We start from the raw sequence: 6,511 nt of genomic DNA, 5'->3' as shown, positions 1-6,511 counted from the left end.
TGGAGATATTTAAAGTTTTTGTGCTCCTTCACCGTCTTGGGCTTCTCTGACTTTCTGGGATATTTTGGCACTTTGGATATCTCCGTACATAATTCAAACCTTGCTTGGTTTCTAAAAACTACCTGGTCCGATTGTGAAAATTTCACATGCTTAACCCCTACCCCAAACTTAACCAGTCAAGTTTTCCAGGAAGAGGCCTAAAACTGTATATCAAATGCTCCAGGTGATTATTTAACTCAGGAATATGTGAGAAATATAGTTTTAGTGGAAAGATACAGGAGTTTTGGACCAGAGAGACCTAAGTAAGCATCTCATCCACTTAAGTAGCTACGAGACTGTGAACATATCAGTTTCTGTATCTTCAGAACGGGAATCATGATGTCTTCATAGAGGATTGAACCAAACCAGGGGAAATGATCCTGACCTCAACACCTGGCACGAAGTACGCACATCATGTACATGCCTCCCTCCTGCTCTTCCCCACCCGGAAACCCAAGTGTTGTTTTCTATTCTCTGTCCTTTGCTAGCTGTTTAGAGTTCTTTCATAGCTTTATGGCGGGGGGCTCCTGTGCTCATTTCCTTCTACGAACACAGATGCTCAGGCAGTGTCTGCATGCACAGTAAGTGAAGTAGAGGTTCTCTGAGTCTCTTAGCCTTCTGTGATTAGCCAAGTATCTGTGCTTGTTTTGTTCTTTCCATTCCAGCTTTGGAGTGATTGTTTTGATAAGCAACACATATTTTAGTATTCAAATCTTGGGTAGTCCTCTCAGAATAAAACAAATGAAAAAGTCCCAAACCCCAAAGAAAATCTTCCACCCCACCCCAGCTTCCAAATCTTATTTTCTCATTCGTTTACAAGAGGTCCAAAGTCAAAGAGGAGAAATAGTAGCCTCTGGAGAGAAATAAGAAATACAGAGCGAGGCCTGAGAGTTTGCATAGTAATATGATAAAGTGGATATAGTTATTCCATTGGCAAGGTTATTTCTTAAGTAGAAAGATCAGTTGTGTATTCAATGTACATTCTATAAACATCTATTGAGTACCATTGTGTAGCAGGCATTGCCAAATGCTAGCGATAGAAGGTTATTTAGACATAGATCCTGCCTTCAAAGATTTCAGACTAGTAGAGGAGACAGATGTATTAAGATAAATATATGATAGGAACATATTATATTAGTGGCATGAGCTGTTTTGACAATTCTTTATTTCCATGGGTTTATACTAACATGTGTTAGCTTCCAGACAACTTTAGAATTGAAACTCTTGTGACCGATACATTACAATTGTAGTTAATAATATTTTCATTCAATTTCAACAATACCACTGGAACCAAGTTACAGTCCACATTATTAGCCTTCTACATAAAACACATAAGAGTTCTTAACTGACATTGCCAACATATTTTACACAGCAGCCTCTGATATTAACTCACTGCTCTCTTCCAGCACTTATTAAATACTTGTTCACTGATAGATTGCAATGATTTCCTATCCCCCAAAGACGAAAAGGGGGATTGATATTTATTAAACATCAGCAAGGGGCCAAATTCATTACACTAGTTTTCCATACTCAGAGCCACAGCAAGTTGTCTTCTAAGGACTTGAGAACAAGAAAAATAAGATCACCCCGTGAAGGCTAAACTGCAAAGTCAGCGAGTGGTGGAGAAAGTTAGCCAGGCCTACAAGGAGCAGCCTGAAATGCATGAGTGGCAATTACCCAAGCGATGGTTCCAATCTAGAGGTTGCTAGAAGAGTCCAGGCTACACAAGCATGACAGGGTTGAATCATAGACAACGGTATTAACAAAATGAGGAAAGGGAGAAAGTGCCAAGTGAATGAAAATGGTGCACCAGAGAGAAGGAAGCCAAAACAGACATGCTCAGTATATTTCAGCACTGTCTGGAGGAGAGGGCATCTTGGTGAGCGGAGCTGGATGGGCCATTGTTAATTTGCCAGGGCTATCCTTATATTGTAAACATCCATGAGCTATCTTAGAGGGGAGCTTTCAAGATGATCACATTCCTATAGTTTGCATTTCTACTCATCTACATAAATTCTAATGAAGACTTAGATTCCCAAGGAGAGTGATAGCAGAGAGGGAATCCCCCCTCAGGAAGGCTTCTAATAATCTCATTCCCAGGAAACACTTTTTCTCATTAAAAGCATTAATCTACTTCTACCCCTTAAATTCTATGTAAGATGATCTCAATCCCCCTTTCTATTCCTTGTCAAAAAGTGTAGTACTCTCTGATATTTCTGATTCTTCTAATTCTTCATCGTGGAATGAAGGGGTCATGCTTACATCCTCAGGTTCACCTTTGGCTCGAATTCGCTGTCTTTGCTCATTTTGTCACTGTTCCTTTATTTTTTTCTAGGCCATTGATCCAGGAAACTCAGCCTGTCTTGTTGATAACCCTAAAAGGGTACAACACAAGGCCAGAGTAGGCATGGAAATGTTCCCTGAAGTTTTGAGGTAATGGCACTTGACGTCAGTGAAGATAACTTTAAGTATAACATATCCTTGTCTCCTTACACCACCCTAGGCATTACTCTTTCTGCCATCTTGCTTCCCCATTCTCTACTTATCTCCCTGCCAACCACACACAGGCACACACACTCACACACTTTTCCGCTTCCTTTGGTAAAGATCTCAGCTTTTTCTAGTTCCACAAATCAATTGAAGTTTTAAAATAACTGCCAATAAGGACCTACTTACATTTTTAGATAAGTTGCTATATTCCTTCCCAACTCAGTTTCAAGGTAAGGTTCAAGCTCAGATTTCCAGCTATAGTAGTATTCTGTTACCTACCTCCACCTTCTGTGCATTTTGGTTAATTTCCCTGAAGCTGATTGCCTCTGGGAGTGTCATGACAAGGTCACTAGGCTGTCAGAGTAGGGATCTGGACCCAGGGGCTGGGGTGCTACTCAGCTTTAGGGGGACTGTCTGCTGGTCACAGTACTGGCTTTCTTCTCTCTGTTATAGCTCCTTATATTTCTATCTTCAGCCATCTCAAAGGCTCTAGCTTCCAAGGCAAGCAGCATAGATACTGTCTTTGAATGATTATGGCTCCTCTAGGCATTAAAAATTATTACTATTCTCATTTTACAGCTGAAATAACTGAGGTTTAGTGGAGTTTAAGGTATCTGCTCAAAGTTTCACAGCATGTAACAGCTGGAATTTATCTTTGTGTTCCAACTTCATCTTTGTGCTCTTCCTGCAGGACCAACAAAGCTTAGATTTTACCAAGCATCCGTTTATATGTCTAGCTGGTGCAAATATTCCTTAAACTAAAATGCAAAACTTTTTTTTTTCACAAAATCCTTTCCATGGTTCTGATAAGATGTTACTTTAATGTGGGATTTTAAAAATTGTCATGCTTCAAGAGTTCAAAGAATCATGCTTTTCAAGGACTGAGAAAACTGCCCTCTCTTGTCTATTTCATTTCCAGGACTTGTAATGCAAATACACAACCCAGTCATCCCATTTTCCCCAAACGGGCACGAGGTCAGGTCCATGTGGCTATTTGAAGTGAATATGTCATAAACTAGAACATAATAGTTATGTGCACACGTATACAGCTCAGCCCCAAGAGATTCACTGCAGCTGAACTTAGGCTTTTAAGAGCAGCTGGAAAAAAACAAGCTAGGAATTAGGATGCACAGAAGGTCTTTGGCTGGTTTTTAGTGTGCTTTCAAATTGCTAAATTCAATCACATCTATAGCTCTGGTTCCAAAAGCAAATTATCTTGATAAGTACCCAGGCTACCTTTGGGAAACGGGAATAATTGCACATATTTAGGAATGTGGTTAGTGTACACTGAACCTTCAGAGGGCCAGCCTCTCTAAGTAAGTTTGGCACAGAGTCTGAAGTCAATGTATTTTGAAGAATGAGACTTCAGTTGGAAATTTGGAGGAAAGCTTCCACTTTGTAGGAAAGGGTGGAAATGCATATCCTATCCCCAATCTGCAGACGTAGAGAGATGCTATGAATAAAGATCCAATCAGAATGGATCTCAATGAAGCCTTCACTTACTGTACTTTCCTTCTCTGCATCATAACGTGCCTTTTTTTGAAGTGAGTCTTAAAGAAGAAGCCTGAGTGATTGCATAGCATGGACAGAGGAAAGGTGAGCAGGGGCAGAAAAATACGGGGCAGGTCAGAGATGTGCTTATGGGAGGGGAATCCTCCTTCGAAACAGCTGTGAAGGCTTCAGTACGGAAAGGAGTATATCAGTGAGACCACAGTGAGGGCAAGTGAGAAAGGAGCACATTAGAGAGGTAGACAAGGATCAGGCTGTGGAGCCCTTGGATGGTCTGCTAGAGAACGTGGGCCTTAGCCTGCAGGTAACAACTAGTAGTGAGCTAGGCAGAGTTCCTTGTTGTGGAATTTTGCCTCTAACCAAAGAGGTGGCATAAAGAAATAATTAGCAAAGATCAGGCAGGGATGTATAAAATAAAATAGGTCAAGTTTGAAAGAACACAGCTTTAAGGCCACAGAGGCCTCATTTGATTCTCGGGTGTAGTATCTGTTAGCAATGTGAGCTTGGACAAAGCATCAGTTCCAGGGCCATTTGTGAGAAACACACAGTGGGTCCCCCAAGGCCTTGTCTATGGCTTGACCTACTGTACTTGGTCATAATGGCATTTACTGAAGCGTCTAGATGCTGATGCCAAGGAGAAGAGCTACAAGGGACAAGACTAGGCAGTTATTTTGGTGGCACAAGAACAGCATCAATGATAATACTAGCGAATGTATATTGAATTCTTGGCACATGCAGGAACTATTCTAGAAACACTTTGCATGCATCAACCTTCCTATGAATGATGCATTTCTACCACCCTCCTTTTGGAGATGAGAAAAATGCAGCATAAGAGAGGTTCAGTGACTTGGCCAGAGTCACGCACCCAGCAAGTGGCAGAGCCAGGATTCTCGTTTTCCCCTGTACTTACGCTCCTGATCATAGCCTTGTCCTGCTTTATATCTGGGTAGTGCGTCATAGCTGATCAGCTTCTAGCAAAGCACGTGCCATGTAGAAATTATACTGTTAATATTTATTTAGCATGTGGATCCAGGATCCGAACTAAACTTTATCTCTTAGATAAGCACACTTCACATCATGGTTAGGTACACGGAGGCCCAGTTTAGCTCAGTGAAGTCCAAGAGTCACCAAGCTAGTCAGTAGTGGAGCCAGGTCAGGAGAAGCGGGTCTCCTCATCTGCAATCTAGAGTTCCAATCCTTTTGCCTGGGACTGGAGGGCAGCTGAGAACTGTGCTCTCGGTCAGAGGGGCAGGCTCCTTTGGTCCCTGGCCTATAATGGCTTATAATTCATCAGAAATATTCATTTTGGACACTTGGGGCTTTTGCAGGTACTATCCCCCAAAAGTGATAAGATAGCATCAATTCTTCAAAATACTATTATTTATTACATTTGAGTGGCACTATATAGTTCACAAAACCTTTTTTGCAAACCTCTCATATAATACTTATCATTGCCTGCACTAAACCTGCATTTTTAAGCTGGGTTGATTCTCTCAGAAATACCCTCCTATTGACAAGCACCCAATCTAAACAAACACCAGTGCTACTAAGTAGCTGCAGTTCCAGGCAATCACTTAGTTCCAGCCTTCTTCTTCCCACTTTGTCACATTATCTTTGGTTTAATTTTACCCCCTTAGTGCTACTTTTATCTCCATTTCCATCTCATCCATAGATACCTTTTTTTCTGACTCTCTGCTTGGCATTGGGACCTCCATTCTCCTGCCTGGGTTCCTGGTTAATTCATGCTTTGTGTCTTGGAGGCTCACATATTATAAGAATAAAATCTCTGATCTAGGCATCATCTGTTCTAAAGCTGGTGACCTGTGACCTGTCAGATATGTCAGTCTTGCTGAAGAACCAGCCTATGAAGCAAGGGTTTATGTATTTCTCAGATGAAGAAACAGGCTCAGAGAATCCATGTAACTAGCTTGGGGTTGTAGCTGAGACTGCTGGTTGTCCATCAAAATCCATGTTTTAAATTATTTCTTATCAATATAATTTGTAATTTTTAGTTGAAAACTTGGCCTGAAGTAAGACTACATTTCCCAGCCCCCCTTGCAGTTCCCTGTGGTCACATGACCAAGTTCCAACCAATGGAGGACAACTGTTTTGCACCCCTTCCTCCCTTTCTTCTTCATCCTCTCTTCCTTTCTGGTGGCTGGAATGTGGACACCTTGCTTGAATTCCAAGCAACCATCTTAAGGCATGAGTGAAAGCCACATGTTAAGGATGGTGGCGCAACAAAATATAAGGTGTCACCTCACCCGCCTCGGACCACTTACTTCTGGATTCTGTTATATGAGAGACAGATGGATCTCCATCTTGTCTGAGCCCCTGCTATTTTAGGCATTGTGTCTCAGAGTTGACATAAATTGGACTGATACAAGATCACACAGATCGTCACTAGCACAGCCGAACTTTTAAGCTCAGTTGTTTTGATTCCAAATTCAGTTGTTTTCATTTTATACCTGGA

This window comes from Phyllostomus discolor, chromosome 1 (assembly GCF_004126475.2).
Source record: "Phyllostomus discolor isolate MPI-MPIP mPhyDis1 chromosome 1, mPhyDis1.pri.v3, whole genome shotgun sequence".
In the NCBI taxonomy this organism is placed as follows: Eukaryota; Metazoa; Chordata; class Mammalia; order Chiroptera; family Phyllostomidae; genus Phyllostomus; species Phyllostomus discolor.
This window is presented reverse-complemented; position numbering follows the sequence as displayed.